The following is a 16,465-nucleotide window of genomic DNA, read 5'->3' on the forward strand; positions in this document are numbered from 1 at the left end:
TCCGGTTAGGCTATATTGTGCAAATAAAACTGTACAATTCATGATCGTACATTCGGCTGTTTGGCTTTTTTGCGCCCAATTGTCTTCCGCCCTAATGCCACTTAGTTACGCTTAGGAGAAAACTACGCACTCACATCGGCAGCATATATTGCCCCCAAGATAAAACTGCTACGCGTCTCGGCACAAACAAAAAGGATTTGTGCTTAACGACGTCTAAGCTCATTGCTAGTACCATACTCGAGTCGTTATGGGGAATGTTGTGTAATGATTGTTTCTATATATGTAAACGCATGAAATGGTGTCGTACAAATCTGGGCTCCATTCTTAGAAGTGGTTTTAAAAACGATTTGATTCAAAGCAGCGGATAAACTTGAACTAGCAAAACTTTATGCTACAATAGGCTCATCCAAAAACTCCGTAGAACGGAAAATGATAGTTTTAATCCATTTCTCCCTTCGCAACCATTTTTCAATTTGTACCGCACTGCAATATTTAAATTTGATTTGAGGTTTTCACTTTTTCCAAATCAGTCCCCCAGGAAAAATAAACGTTCTATTGGTTGAGAGTGCTTTCGAAATAGTAAGATAACTTGATTTTAAATTTGACTAGAGAGTCTCAAATTAAAGTTTTGTGCGTTTATACATTTGAAGAGCAAGTTTTAAGTTTTTTTTCGCAAATAGGTGGTGATGATTTGTTTTCTTCTTTCAATGCCGGAATTGACAAAAATAATTTCAAAGCAGATCCTGAGTGCGTTTTTTTATTAGTATAATTCCAAACATTATATTCATTACTTATATATAGTTTTTCCGTGTTAGACAACACTATCATCCTTATTTGGTAAAACAAAATGAAGCTTTTATAACAATTTTGTTAACAACATATTACATTTCATTTGGCGAAGCAGTTACGAATTTTCACAGGTGAGTTTATTTCACCTGCTGCGCTTTCAATTTACTTATGGGGATTTTTTTTATTACCGTACGGATTTGGGCCGAAGGGTCTCAGATTTTCATGAAACTTTTTCTACAGGCAGGGCTCATGGATATATGAATAAAAAAAAATTTAGAAAAATTCAGGGTCGCCTATTTTTCCGGAAAAATCAGGTGGAATTTTTTTGTTTTCCCTTGACACTACTTACTTTGAAAAATCATAACTCAAGAACGAAGCATCGTAGAAACAAAGTTTTTATATGGAAATTTAAGCAAATTTTCTCAGAAATCAAAAAAAATGTGAACTAGAAAAAGTTATCCACAAAATTTTCCACCGTTGGGGAAATTCATAAAAAAAATCTGGAAAATCTATGCCCGAACTCGCGGAAATTTTATAATAATATATTTTTAAGAAAGAAACTTTATAAACTTCAATTCTAGTAACTTTTAGGATGTACTTTTCTTTAGTTCCTGATCTATGGTCAATTTTGTAAAAAATGCAAAAATTTGCCATACATGCCTTTTCGTTTAAAAATCATGACTCAAGACTCATCATGGCTTGTCGAACCGGATTCAAATTATCTCAAAAATATGAAATTTTTGAAATGGAATCAGTTTCCAAGGACATTTTTCACTGTTTATGAAAACAAATAATGAAAACCCGATTAGCTGTTCCAGCTTTCAAACAAATATATTTGAAAAGAGCGATCAATTAGATCCAATCCTACAATATTTTTCAATACGCTCATTTTTCGTTCCTAAAACATGATCAAATATTGCTAGGATAAGCTGTTTGAACCATATATTTACAAATTTATAAGTTCATAAACAAAATTTCTTAAGAACGAAACTACATAGAAACAAAGTTTTCTTCAATCAGAATGAGAATCATAAGTACCAAAAACTAACAAAGAGCAGTGAGAAAGTGCAAGTGTTGTATATCAGCTGTATATTCCTCGTTATTATTTTTTGGAAAGTGAAAAAAGTTTTCCCGAAGCTGTTGAAATGGACAAAGTTCAATATCACGAATACAATTCTTTATGCTGTTACCCCTTCGGACTGGACGGCCACAAATCAGTAAGGACAAATCTACGATCGATCAGCCAAGGCCTCATCAGTAAGCTTCATTCGAATGGAGTTCGGTGGATTACGGAAAAGATGAAAATTTGCGTGAAGTGCTCCATTACCGGTGACCAGAAGGCTCTCGTAACGGATCTTCCAGAAGCAATGGCGTTTAAGGAACAAGTTTCGCCACTATCTTCGTTGGAGTCGCCAAAGGAAACTCCTTCCTCGGGTGAGTCAGTTGGTTCTATAAATAAGGTACAAAAAATACAAGAGCTTGCTAAATTCTTGGAAATTTATTTTCAAGTAAAATCTTCACGTTTGGATGCTTCTAGTATAGAGTGTCCATTTCCCGGCCCTTTTGCTTGTCCCGGGATTCGGGACAAAAATTAAAGCTTGTCCCGGGAAATCCCGGGATCCCGGGATTTTCGAGATTTTCAATAAAACAAGTATTTTTAAAATTTAAGACTTTGTCAATCCCACAAATGTGGATTAGAGGGAGAGGAGGATCCCTTTTGTGGTTCAAACCGGTCCATATTATAAATAAAAAATCTAATATAATACCTATAATAGCAAATTATCTGCAAGGTAAACAAATGGGATGTTAGTAAAAGTATACGCTTTGGCGTTTCTTCAGGAATCGACTTATCGTTTCCTTTCGTTCGATTCCTTACTGTAGTATGGGTTTCAATGCCCCACAGTTATGAATGAATGCTATAGGAATATAGTTGCGATGCTGTATAGATATATGGTTCTCGTAAGTAAAATATGTTTTGCTAAATTTTAATTCTATTTGATAAGATATTCTCTGTTAATTCCAATTTTGAATCATATCTTTGTGCTAGGTATCCATAATTGTGGAGCAACTGCAACTAAACAAAAATCAAGGCTTACCATGACTAATTACGGGCTTTCAATAAATAATATTAAAACAATTCAATAACATTCAATAAATAATATTACAACAATTTACTTCAGACATTTGAAAAGCCTTCACAATTTTGAAGGGAAAAAGAAACTGTTTCAAGATCATTGAAGGTGTTTTAGTGGATCATGTTAAAGTTTAATAACCGAAAGGTTTCGACTCAAGTTTAGGTGTTATTCCAGATTGGCATTCTCAGCCTAAAGGCTTATAAAAACAGCTGATGTTGAAAGGAAACGCAACAACAAACTTTTACAACTAGAAAATAAAGATATGGTTTAAGTATTCAATAGTTTTAATAAAAAGGTTAAAATAATGACATGTTTATACTCTTACCTTTATGATGCTTTATTATTTTAATGAATGAAGTGTGAGTCTGAGGTGAAATTTTTTGTTTTGCTTCAAAATTTAGAGGTCCTTTTCAAGCTTTAAGTTCATGTCGGGAAATCCCGGGATTCACGGGACGTTGGTTCTAAAATCCCGGGAATCGGGAAATCCCGAAATTTCTCAAATCCCGGGATTTTTTGTCCCGGGATGTCCCGGGATGGACACTCTATTCTAGTAGTAACTATCGCAATGCTTCTATGGACGAAATGTTCAATCAAATTTTGAGTAAAATAAAGACTTGGTTTCCGCCTAATATTGTCGATGTTACAGAGGATTTTAATTCCGTTTTATTAAATTTGAACTCAGTTGTTACAAAAGCCGAAACTGACAAGCAAATTGAATTTCTAAAATTACTTTCTAGGAATTGGTCATATGCCAAAGTTAAAGCTCATTTTGACGTGTCTCAACACGTTTTTTTTAAAAAAGACCCGACACGTTAATGCTTCCAGTGGACGATTTGCCCTTTGAAGGAAGCACCACACTAGACAACGGACTAGCATGCAACGCCCAGTGGCACAGTCGAAAAACTTTCTCAACGAAAAATTTTCCGGGCTGAAGCGGGAATCGAACCCACACCCCTTGACACGATGCGGCCAAATGCTTCGCAACACTAACCGCACGGCCACGAAGCCCACACACGTTATAACTGAATCAAAAAAATACAATTTAGGGATTCAACCACTTTCAAAAGTAGGACGACCCTCGCATGGATCAGATGTCCAAGACATAGTTTCAAATTTTTACCTAAGGGATGATATCAGTCGGCCATTTCCTGGCTTGAAAGATACCATATCTATCAAGTTACCCAATGGAGTGCGCCAAAGTGTTCAAAAACGCCCTTTGGATACTTTATATAAACAATATTTTGGAAACCTGTAAGAGTGAACAGGGATCTGTCTCATTCACATCGTTCTGGAAACTTAAACCAAAACAAAGTGTTTATACAAAGGATTCATCGGCCATGAATGTTTGTGTTTGCATGATACATGAGAATATGAAATTCATGGTTGATGCATTGAAAAAAACTAATTGCTTTGAAGTTAATAATACAGAAAAAAAACTTAACACCTTTTTGACTAGTCAAATGATATGTCCACATAGTACAGATGATTGTTACTTGAGGTCCTGTGAGGATTGTAAATTAAAGAAATTAGATTTTGTTGCCAATCGCTTAGATGAAAACAACGTTGAAGAAGTTAAGTATTGTTTTTGGATTATTTCTCCTCGTTGTGAAATTATCAACAAAGAGGAAAATGTAAATGATTTTATAGAAAACTTGAAAAATCTCACAGAGAAGTTTCTTGTGCATCAATTCAAAGTAGATAAACAAAATAAATTTATAAGAGCTAAAAAGGAATCACTAGTTGAAAACAAAGAAATAATGTGCCAGATGGATTTCGCGGAAAATTATTCGTGCGTGATACAAGATTCTATTCAAAGCCATTACTTTGTACGACCTAAAGTAACAATACATCCATTTGTAATTTATTACAAAGACAAATCTTCGATCAAAGTCTTAAATTTTGTTGTAATTGCTGACATAGAAAAGCATGACACGACATCAGTTAATGCTATTCAAACAAAACTAATTTCAAGATTGAAAAATAAATTTCCTGAGCTTGAAAAAATCATTTATCTTTCTGATGGTTGGGGAGAGCAGTACTAAAATAAATCAGATTTCAAAAATGTATGCAACCATGAAAATTATTTTAAAATTAAAGCAGAATGGCACTTTTTCCCAACCTCACATGGAAAGGATCCATGGGATGGTATCGGTGGCAATATTAAGCGAATGGCTAGAGATGCTAGTATTAGAAAGTCAGCGGAAATCAATAACGCCAAACAATTTTTTGACTGGGCTGTGTCGCAAAAAGTGAAAGACCAATTTAAAAAAGATTGGGAATTCATCTATGCAACTGAAAATGACTATTCAGAGGCTGAAAAATTACTTCAGGAGAGATTTTCTAACCTAGTTCTAATTCCTGGAACAAAAAATATCATTCATTTATTCCAAAAGACGAACGAAGCATTTTTGCGAGTGAATTCTCAGATGCACATAAAAACCAAGAAAATACAGCATGCTTTGTTCTTAATACTACAAAGAAACGAAAATCTTCTGGTGGTAGCAACCAAAGGCAATCTTCCCGGTTGAAAAAAAAGATAGCTTTAGGATAAAATGTAAGTTATGTACTGAATAATTGAATAAATAAAATTAAAGAAAAATATAAAAGGAATCTTATTTGTTCCATAGAAAAGAAAGAATCCCTTGGAATGGAAAAGAAACAGTTTTTTCAGCTTTGCTTAACGGTGTAATGTTTCATGAAAAATATAATCCAATCCGACTTACACTTCATTAAAACCAATCCCATATCGTTTCTTTCAGATCTTTTAGAAAATTTGCAATTGCTTTGATAAAAAAAACCTTGTTTTTCTGATGCTTCGATTGAATCATGGGTTTTCAAAGAAAAGGCTAATATGGTCATTTTTCACAAAATAGACCATAACTCAGGAACAAAAAAATAGTACATCCTAAAAGTTACTAGAATTGAAGTTTATAAAGTTTCTTTCTCAAAAATATTTTAATAAAAATTTTCCGCGAGTTCGGGCATAAATGTTCCAGCTTTTCTTTATGAATTTCCCTAACGGTGGAAAATTTTGTGGAAAACTTTTTCCAGTTCATATTTTTTTTTTTGGATTTCTGAGAAAATTTGCTTAAATTTTCATATAAAAACTTTGTTTCTACAATGTTTCGTTCTTGAGTTATGATTTTTCAAAGAAAAGTCTTTTATGGCACATCTGGACATTTTTCACATAATTGGCCATAACTCAAAAACGAAAAAAAGTGCATTCCAAAAATTTCAGTGATTAAAGCTTATAAAATTACCTTCTCGAAAATATTTTTTTGAAAATTTTCCACGAGTTCGGGCATAGTTTTTCCGGCTTTTCTTTACGAATTTTCCCAACGGTGGAAAATTTTGTGGAAAACTTTTTCCAGTTCATATTTTTTTTTTATTTTTGAGAAAAATTGCTTAAGTTTCCATATAAAAACTTTGTTTCTACGATGCTTTGTTCTTGAGTTATGATTTTTCAAAGTAAGAAGTGTCAAGGGAAAACAAAAAATTTCCACCTGGGTTTTCCGGAAAAATAGGCGACCCTGAATTTTTCTCATTTTTTTTTATTCATATATCTATGAGCCCTGCCTGTGGAAAAAGTTTCATGAAAATCTGAGACCCTTCGGCCCAATTTGTACGATAATAAAAAAAAATCCCCTCATCCTAACTTAACCTAAATATTTAACGCATTAATCGTGGCAAAAGGAGATTGCAACGATTTTTGTCTGAAATTATTAATTATTTCATTTGACATATGGGGATTTTTTTTTATTTCCGTACGGGTTTTGGCCGAAAGGTCACAGATTTTCATAAAACTTTTTTCACATGCAGGGCTCATCAATATATGAATAAAAAAATTGAGAAAAATTCAGGGTCGCCTATTTTTCCAGAAAATTCAGTTGGACATTTTTTGATATCCCCTGACACTACTTACTTTGAAAAATCATAACTCAAGAACGAAGCATCGCACAGTGATACCGCTCATAGGCCATAAATCGAAAAACAAAATGTCTTGGTTGTCATTTCTCTACCTTTTCATGGATCAATTATGATCTCAATAATGTAAAAACATAAAAACTATAGAAGTTTCTGTATGATACGCATAGTAGGGCTATGAATGATTCATGTGTTAAAAATACGTTGAAAATTAAGCGATTTAAGCACTTTGTTTATTGCTTTCGCAAACCCGAATCAATTGATTTTTAATCAGTTTAGATTACAGAACATTAGTACAGATGTATATCTATCACTTCCGATACATTTTAAGCATCAAAACAAGATACTCAACAACATTCCAGTACCTATGTATCCAGCACTAAAAAATAAAATTGTGAGAATAATAAAATATTAAGAAGCAACAAAATGTTGACAAGTAATTGATTAATTATTTCTTAGTTGTAAGTATTTGAAACGTAAGGTTAATTATATTAAGTGACATGTCTGTTATTTGGTTTTGGTAGAGATTTGATGTGAAATTGGAACTATCATTAATAAGTATTTCAAGTATTTATTTGGTATGTTTGGTATTTGTTTGGTATGCCGAAGATGTGGCACTTAGAAAAGTGATCAGTAGCTTTTTAGATTCACATACCAAAAGTAGGCTTATGAGCATGTGAAGCAACTCTGAGCGGGGAATCTTCTCAAGTTGGAAAACAATCATGATATATTGCTTTCAATGTATAGATTTAACAGACAAAAATAATTCATTTGGCAATTTCTGATGGCGTTTATTAATTCGGATATTTAAGAAAATGATTTATGACCGCTTCGTAGAACAAATGGAACCACTGTGCATCGTAGAAACAAAGTTTTTTTTATGAAAATGAAAGCAAATTTTTTCAGAAATAAAAAAAAATATTAACTGGAAACAGTTTTCCACAAAATTTTCCACCGTTGAGAAAATTCGAAAAGAAAAGCCGGAAAAACTATGTTCCAATTAGTGGAAAACTTTCAAAAATATATTTTTGAGAAGGTAATTTCATAAGCTTTAATCGCTGAAATTTTTGAAATGAGCTTTTTTTTCGTTTTTGAGTTATGGCCAATTTTGTGGAAAATGGCCATGTAAGTCTTTTCTTTGAAACCCATATTTCAACCGAAGCATCGAAAAAACAAAAAAATTTTATCAAAGCAATTGCAAATTATCTAAAACATCTGAAAAAAAGATATGGGATTGGTTTTAATGAAGTAATAGTCGGAATGGATGATATTTTTCATGAAAAATTACACCGCTAAGAAAAACTGAAAAAACTGTTTCTGCCTCAATTTTTCATTACACTGAAAAGGGATTCTTTGTTTTCTATGGAACAAATAAGATCATTATTTTTTTTTTAATTGTATTTATTCAATTATTCAGTATATTACTTACATTTTCATCTTAATACTATCTATTTTTGCAACCGGGAAGATTGTCTTTGGTCGCTAACACCAGAAGATTTTCGTTTCTTTGTATTATTAAGAACAAAGCATGCTGTATTTTCTTGGTTTTCATGTGCATCTGAGAATTCATTAGCAAAAATGCTTCGTTCGTCTTTTGATATAAATGAATGATATTTTTTGTTCCAGGAATTGGAACAAGGTTAGAAAATCTTTCCTGATGAAATTTTTCAGCCTCTGAATAGTCATTTTCAGTTGCATAGGTAAATTCCCAATCTTTTTTAAATTGGTCTTTCATTTTTTGCAACACAGCACAGTCGAAAAATTGTTTGGCGTTATTAATTTCTGCTGACTTTTTAATATTCCAAGCAACTCTCACTTTAACGGGTTTCTTGGGATTCACCACAATACCGAGCGGAAGAAACCACGTTCGTTTCGATTCAATCTCATTCGGTTGGTTTACAGTTGCCTTGTGTGCGTACTCTTTGGATACGTACTCCGTTATTTGCTACCTGACGGTATCGTGGAGTTTGGATGACTTGAGGAGACGATTTTCCAAACACTTCAATCTTCGCGCGGCCATGGACCTGCTGTTGGGAAACTCGATGTCATCCAAATCATTTAAGCGAAGCAAAAACTTCGTGTCGCTCTAATGCGCATAAATCAAAATAATCTACAAAAAATAATAACTTTAATGTGTTGTTTTTGACCACTCGCTACATTACAGTTAACCATTGATTGTGAGACGAGAATTGAACATTATTGTGATAAAAAAGGATACGACAGGAATACTGCCCTTCTACGCCTATTTGTCCCGTGTTCCATGTAAACTTTTTGGACTGCGGGACAAATATACGCAGAACGGCAGAATAGGTGACGTTATAATTTCATTTCATTAATTCCAATAAACGATCAATACTTATTAAATCTTTCTTTCGCAATTCGTAAGCCGTCTTGTGAAAGAATTGTCTGGAACCGTTTTGTATCAGAATAATGCATTTCAGAATAGGGAATTCTCACAGAGTTCTTACAAATCAAACCTTAATACGACGGGAATTCACCCACGACCTTATTAATATGATTTTGAAAAATTGTTGCTACCGAAAACATATAATATGGTGTGTTGATTAAAAATCAAAAACCATTTTGAAGGTCCTTAAGCTCCAACCCAATTCGTCACAACTACTTGAGTTCCCACATGTGTTCCGGAAAGAAAACTCCACGCCTTCAATCAGTGCCTGCCTTTGCCACCGGTCCATCGTTTTATAGCCGTGTTAAATCATCTTATCAAATTTTATTGCTCCCCTGTTTGCCAATGGGACTGCATGTTGTTTCGTTTTGGTTCTAATTTATTGTCTGTTCGTTTTTATTATTGCCGGAACTCAACTGTTTTTTTTTTTTGCCTGCGGGTCTCCAACTACACTGCTGCTACATTTGCGACAAGAAGTGCTACAACGACGGCGACGACGATTGACAGCCATAACTGCAACTTTACGCCAGAAGCGCCCATTTCTTGACCCCTTCTAGCGGTAATTTTCCATCAACCGACATTGGGTGATATATTCTGAAGCTCGGTGATGGAGGTTGCGTTATATTTTGTAATTGAGTGGAGTAAGGAAGCTTAGAAAAATGTTAGAAGGTTTTTTTTATTTTGACTTGTAAGATTGTTGTAGCTAAAGGGTTCCTAGGTAAGGTGCTTTTTGATTATAAATTTTCTAGTTTGAATTAAATCTACAGTACCTGCAAATAAAACCATTAGCAATTTGAAAACTTTTTGTCGAACCCATCCAGCATCTGTTCGTAATATCCTTGAAAGTAATTTCCATTCTGCTATTTAAAAACTTTACAGAGAACTGGCGTTTGGAGAAAAGTAGTACAATCATGCTACCAGAACATTCCATGCAATAATGAATAGAGGACTATAAATAGGGGGACCTTTCTTAGCCGAGTGGTTAGAGTCCGCGGCTACAAACCAAAGCCATGCTGAAGGTGTCTGTGTTCGATTCCCGTTCGATCCAGGCGGAATGGAATTTTCCATGACTTCCCTGGGCATAAGAGTATCATCGTACTTGCCACATGATATACGAATGTGAAAATGGCAACTTTGTCAAAGAAAACTCTCAGTTAATAACCGTGGAAGCGCTAATAAGAATATTAAGCTGAGAAGCAGGCTCTGTCCCAGTGAGGACGTAATCCTTTGAAGAAGAAGAAGCAGACTATAAATAGGGCGAATTTAAATGTACAGAATCATTTTGAAATAAATCGTGAAATCTTCGTATTAAATATTCCTTACGGGATCGTATCCGCGTGAACAGATTCTCTTTTCACTCTGATTATTTTAACCAAACAAAGATCACATTTTAATTTAACCATAGTGCTTGGAGTGACGATTGTTATTTCAACAAAGAGTCACATCTGTTTGTCGATAACACAAAAACATCCATGCTCAAGAAAAGCCTAACTGCACCCACTAACGAAAACCAGACAGTCCTAAGCTCCCAGATTTGCGGAAGATTGAAACAGCAACCCCATGAAATCCGTCCGGAAATGACCATTTTCGCAATGAATGGGTGTTCCATTTGTCGGAACAGGTTGCTCGTAAAACGACACGGCATCGTTCGGCGATGACCTGCTTAATGCAGCAAGAGGAGAAAAAAAATTGTTCACGAAAGTGAAAAACTCGTTTACCAGAAATTGCAAACCATAACAGGAAAAGTGTAGTTTTGAGAACAGTCCGCCTTTCCTCCCGCTCTGTCTGGTCTCACCTGGAGCTCGTGTGACTCTGCATGACACTTCTCTTACACCGCTCTTTCTGCCACGCCATTTTTATGGGTAAAGTTTATAATTTGCTTAAATCCTGTGTTGTCATTGCATTTAATCTGCTGGGAAAAAGAAACACTACCGCCTCCCCAGTTTTTCCGTTCGTTTCGCCCTTCCTATTTGTTCCCTTCCCCGTAGCGTACACACGGTGCTCCCCAGGACGTTGAATTTTATTATTAGAAAAATCAGAAATAAAAACAGGGCAAGCGTAACCTGCTTAACCTGCTAAACACAAAAACCATTTTTCATATTCAACTCATTTTAAACATGTTGAAGTGCTTTATGACATTACGGAGCCAATCTTATAACATAAGGCGGCATCCATTTATTACGTACCGCTAAAATTGAAAATTTTCGACCCCCTCCCTCCCCTCCGTAATGCTTTTTGTATGGAAATTTTAAAATTTTTGTGTGAGTCGTAACGTTTGAGCCTACCCCCTCCCCCCCTTCGAGCGTTACGTAATTTGTGGACGCCGCCTAATTAATCATGAAATAATTTGTACCGCACAATAATTTTGATAACTAGGCAAACTGGAGCACTCAAATATAACAGTTTCATAACTGCTTTTTTGGCCTAAAAAACTTTCAAAACCTTAGCTTACAATTGTATGCTGTCATCCGTCCTTTTTGGCTGAATCTTCCATTCAAATTTAAATCACGTCTAAGACTGATTGACAGTACTCCTCATTTTATGACCACGTGGTTTACAAACGACCCCATAGGAGTTTACTAGGAATCGCCATACTGGACGAAACATTTCCAATAACCTATTAAACATTCTCAGGATCCCCTAGTGTTCGCTAAGAATCCCCAGATTCCACTTAGTATCCTCTGGAATCTGCTTGAAATTCTCAGAAGCCCACTAGAAAAACCTAGGATTCCGTAAATATTTTTCTGAATCGAGCATAGCATAGCATAGACTGACTGTACATGTCAATTGTTGCTACTCCGTGATTGATCAAAACTGGTAATTATTGCACTGTGATCCAAATGAATATCCAAACGCTTACTCTCGGAATGCAATTTCAACAGATCTAATATTATTGATCAATAAGGACGCCGGCCAAGTCCTTACAGTCAGTTGGGATGGGGAAGGAATGTTAGTGTGTAATGATTGTTGCATCTGAAGACCGAGAATACCTCTGTATCTCCACAATCACCACGGGAAGGGTGTTTATTAGTGGAGGAGGAAAAGATCTGGGAATCACCTTCAATCGGTAATGCGATCCATGGATATGGAGGAAAAATACGACTTATACTTAAAGCAAGTTTTTATTATTGTCTCGAGAAGTTTTTGGTAGAAGATTTAAAATGAACGTCAACATCTATAATGTCGAACCATTCAGTTTTTTCAATGGCGAAGAGAGAAAAATAAATGCATATATTTTAAATTATTTGAAACAGGAATAATGCCGACACACATTGGTCCAGATTTTTAAATAGCTGGCAAAAAGCCCATTTCCAAAAATAGTTTATCGTTGAAAAACAAAGTCAAACATTCATCTTGTATATTAAATAGTTGAGAAAACGTACGAGAAATTGAAAATAAACATTAACGTTAAATAGCTGCACATGTCCAAAAACCTAAACTTTTGCTTAAAAACTCAACTTATCAAATTTCACCAAATCCCATGCAAATTTTAGTTTCAGCGTATTTTTTTCTGCTCAATAACTCATTCTAATATAGATTCAACATAAAAGTTGAAAACGTATGAAAAACAGCATTTTTGTTAGAATTTTTCCCTATGGCAACCAAAAAATTGTGATTATTCCCAAAATAGAGTCTTCCACCCTAAATCATGTTCCAAAACACATGTAATGGCTAAAAATATTAAGAATGCGCAATTTCTGCCATGATTTTTAAAAACTGAACCAATGTGCGACATTTGTAGTGACGAACCATACATAGTTTGTTTGAAAATTACATAAGAGTATTGCTGTGCATTTTTGTCTCAAGAAGAAAAGTCTTCGGTAGAAGTTTTAAAAAATAGGGTAGATGTACTAATAGCGGAGGTACTAAGCGCGATTTAACTTCATTTAACCACCTTAATTCAAGAAGCGCAATTAATGTACATGTTGATGTTGAAACGGGAAGTAACGACCATTGCACTATGGGCCAGGGACGCAATCTGGCGGGACAAAATTATTAACTCGGTAACGAAGCGTTTCCGGTATTTGGTGTCTTCGGCAAAGTTTTTTGTAATAACGAGGACCATCTACTGACATAAACGGATAGTTCGTAAATCGTCCGCATAGGTGGCGCCACAATCTAACTTTTTACTGTGACGTTCTAGAGACTTGACATGTTCGGCAAAGTTGTTCATTTTGATAAAATAAACAACTCTCTCGAAGACGTCAAAATTCCACAACCTACTGTTTTCGAGTTATTGGCAAAATTAGAGAAAATTAGTGAAAAAACGATTTTTTCACCGAATTTGACATTTTTCCTAAGAAACATGTCATATAATATTTTTTGCTGATAAATATATAACAAACGCAAGCTCTGGTGGAAAAATTTTAATAATACGACGTACAAAAATTTAGAAACTATGAAAAAACTTCAAAAATAGAGCAATTTTTTAACATTAATATCTCCAAAAGCGCAAAAAATCGCAAGCTCAAATTTTCAGGCAACATAGAGCAATACTTGATGAAACGGATGTCAAAATTCCAGAGAGGTATATTTTGGTATTTTTGAGATATTTCATTTTTTTACAATGATTATATTACTCCAATACAGTAAGTTTCCATGAGGAATCTGAATGGACGAGTCGTGGAACAAAAACTTTCGAAAAACTGTTTAAAAAAGCCATCATAGTAGCCATGAAATTCAGTTTAAGAGCAGTTCCTTGAGTTGATATCGAGTAATGTAGATAAAAGTGTAGATTAAAACTGGGTACATATTTTTTTTCTTCATTAATTCAAATGGTATAGTATGCCATGATAAACTTGATCATGTATCAGTTAATTGTTGTCATCATGGTTCGAGGTGAGTAATTTATTTAGTGAACAACACGGAAATCAAATTTTAAAGCATATTCATGTCGATATCTCTAAATACCAAAATTTTAGAGCGTACGATCTCTTGTCTGGAGCTTGTATATTTGTTTCAAAGCGGAAAGAACGTCGATCCTTGGATGTTTCGAAACAGAGAATACAGATCAAAGGTATCAATTTGGAGATTCCTTCGATTTTGAGAACTGTTAGGTTGTTTAACCTTAAATATGTGTTTGATCAACGGATTTGCTTAAATTTTGAGCTTCCGAAAAATTGTAACAACGAATTCGAGATGAAATCCAAAGCCAGCTTGTACTATGAGCAGATATAATAATTTCATGCAATAATAAAATATATTTTTCCGCTAATTTTAAATTACACTTAAATATTTGCCACGAAAATATTAATCGCGTAATAAAAAGAAAACCGTAAAAAAATCAAAAAATCTCGAAAACACCAAAATATACCTTTCTGGAATTTTGACATCCGTTTCATCAAGTATTGCTCTATGTTACCTGAAAATTTGAGCTTGCGTTTTTTTTTCGCTTTTGGAGATGGTTCAAAAATTGCTCTATTTTTCAAGTTTTTTCATGATTTCTTGCGTTTTATGCGTCGTATTTTTTAAATTTTTCCACCAAAGCTTGCGTTTGTTATATATTTATCAGCAAAAAATATTATATGACATGGTTCTTAGGAAAATTGTCAAATTCGGTGAAAAAAATCGTTTTTTCACTAATTTTCTCTAATTTTGCCAATAACTCAAAAACAGGCTGTTGAATTTTGACGTCTTCGAGAGAGTTGTTTATTTTATCAAAATGAACAACTTTGCCGAACATGTCAAGTCTCTAGAACGTCACAGTAAAAAGTTGGATTGTGGCGCCACCTATGCGGACAATTTACGAACTATCCGTTTATATCAGTATATGGCCCGCGTTGTAACAAAAAACTTTGCTGAAGACACCAAATACCGGAAACGTTTCGTTACCGAGTTATTAATTATGTCCCGCCAGATTGCATCCCTGGCCCATAATGCATTGACTTAATGAGAAAAATGATTCCATCGCAGTAATCCATGGCTCCACTATGGACCAATGCACGAGTTCATTAATTTGACGTTTGAGCGGTGCTGAATTAACTCGTTGCCATAGTCACGTAAATAACACGGCACCGCTCAAACGTCTGATAGTGAACTCGTGCATTGGTCCATTGGTACACTGTTCTTTTAGTTGCGATATTTTTTTTAATTTGTGTTACTATAGGAACACTTTACCGCAACGATTGGTACAAGTAAAGAAAGTTTTAGCAATTTAAGTGATATTTCATCAGTTCTAAAGCAATTTGAACGCTCTTTTCGACTATTCCGTGTATCAAAAAACCAATATGTCGATTGACAGTGTCGGTTCTGTGGCTAATATAATAAAACCAGTGAAAACGGCACTACCGCAACAATAGGAACACCCACAACTAAGGGAACACTTACCCTACTTAGAAAGCAATTTGCTTCGTAAAATTTTATTAAAAATAAGGAGACCCGATATTTTGCTTCATATCTTCATATGATTGCAATATTCTTTAGGATACGAAATGCATGTATTTTCACAATAAAATAAGCAATGAGATAAAAAGGTGAGACAAAATTTATGATTGAAACTTTCTATGAGTCACTTTTTGTGGCTTAGTGTCAGTGCTTGTGCTTTTGTTTATACAAGCTGTTCCAAATCGGAAGAAATGTGGTTTTATTGAGTGTTTAATTTACTGGCAGACTCACGTGGGCTGGTTACACAGTATGAGTGCAAGAGAAACGATTTTGAAACCTCAGCTCAAATATTAGGGAATACTGACTACATAAAACATTGCGAATACATGGCCATCCCGAAGTAAATAAACGCGTACGGGAGCTCTAGTCGTTGGTGGGATTTGCGGAAATTTCTGATTTGCTGATACAAACCAATGCCAAACATTTATTTCTGAAAACGGCTTTAGTATTGTACAATAACATATTGATAAACTTTGATCTATTTTTGGAAATAATGCAAAAAAATGCATCAAGCCGTATTTTCAATTCGTCGTATCGTTTTCATTTCTGTCGCATTCAGTTTCCAGATTGGTCTCACAACTTACGTCTCACTGTGATATAGTGAGTGGTCAAAACTAGCGTTGGGCAAATTTGACCAGAACATCGATGTTACTGAATCGATTCACTTCTAAACTGCCGAATCGATTCACCGATTTAATCGAATCCTTTGAATCGATGTTTTCGAATCGATTCGAATCGGATGAAAATTGACATTTATAAAGCTTGAAATGAAATCAAATGCATTTGCATTCGATTTCATTATCTCTCAATCAAATCAGTTTTAAAA

The 16,465-nt window shown here is 34.6% G+C and overlaps 1 long non-coding RNA gene across 1 annotated transcript; it reads right to left on the reverse strand.

The window, feature by feature from the left end:
* Nucleotides 1–2,788: 2,788 nt before the first annotated feature.
* Nucleotides 2,789–3,370, reverse strand: LOC110675296. Its single transcript, XR_002499344.1, has 2 exons — nt 3,250–3,370; nt 2,789–3,171 (listed from the first exon to the last, which is right to left on the reverse strand). It is a non-coding gene; the product is annotated as an uncharacterized LOC110675296 (long non-coding RNA).
* Between the last annotated feature and the right edge of the window lie 13,095 nt (nt 3,371–16,465).

This window comes from Aedes aegypti, chromosome 2 (assembly GCF_002204515.2).
Source record: "Aedes aegypti strain LVP_AGWG chromosome 2, AaegL5.0 Primary Assembly, whole genome shotgun sequence".
In the NCBI taxonomy this organism is placed as follows: Eukaryota; Metazoa; Arthropoda; class Insecta; order Diptera; family Culicidae; genus Aedes; species Aedes aegypti.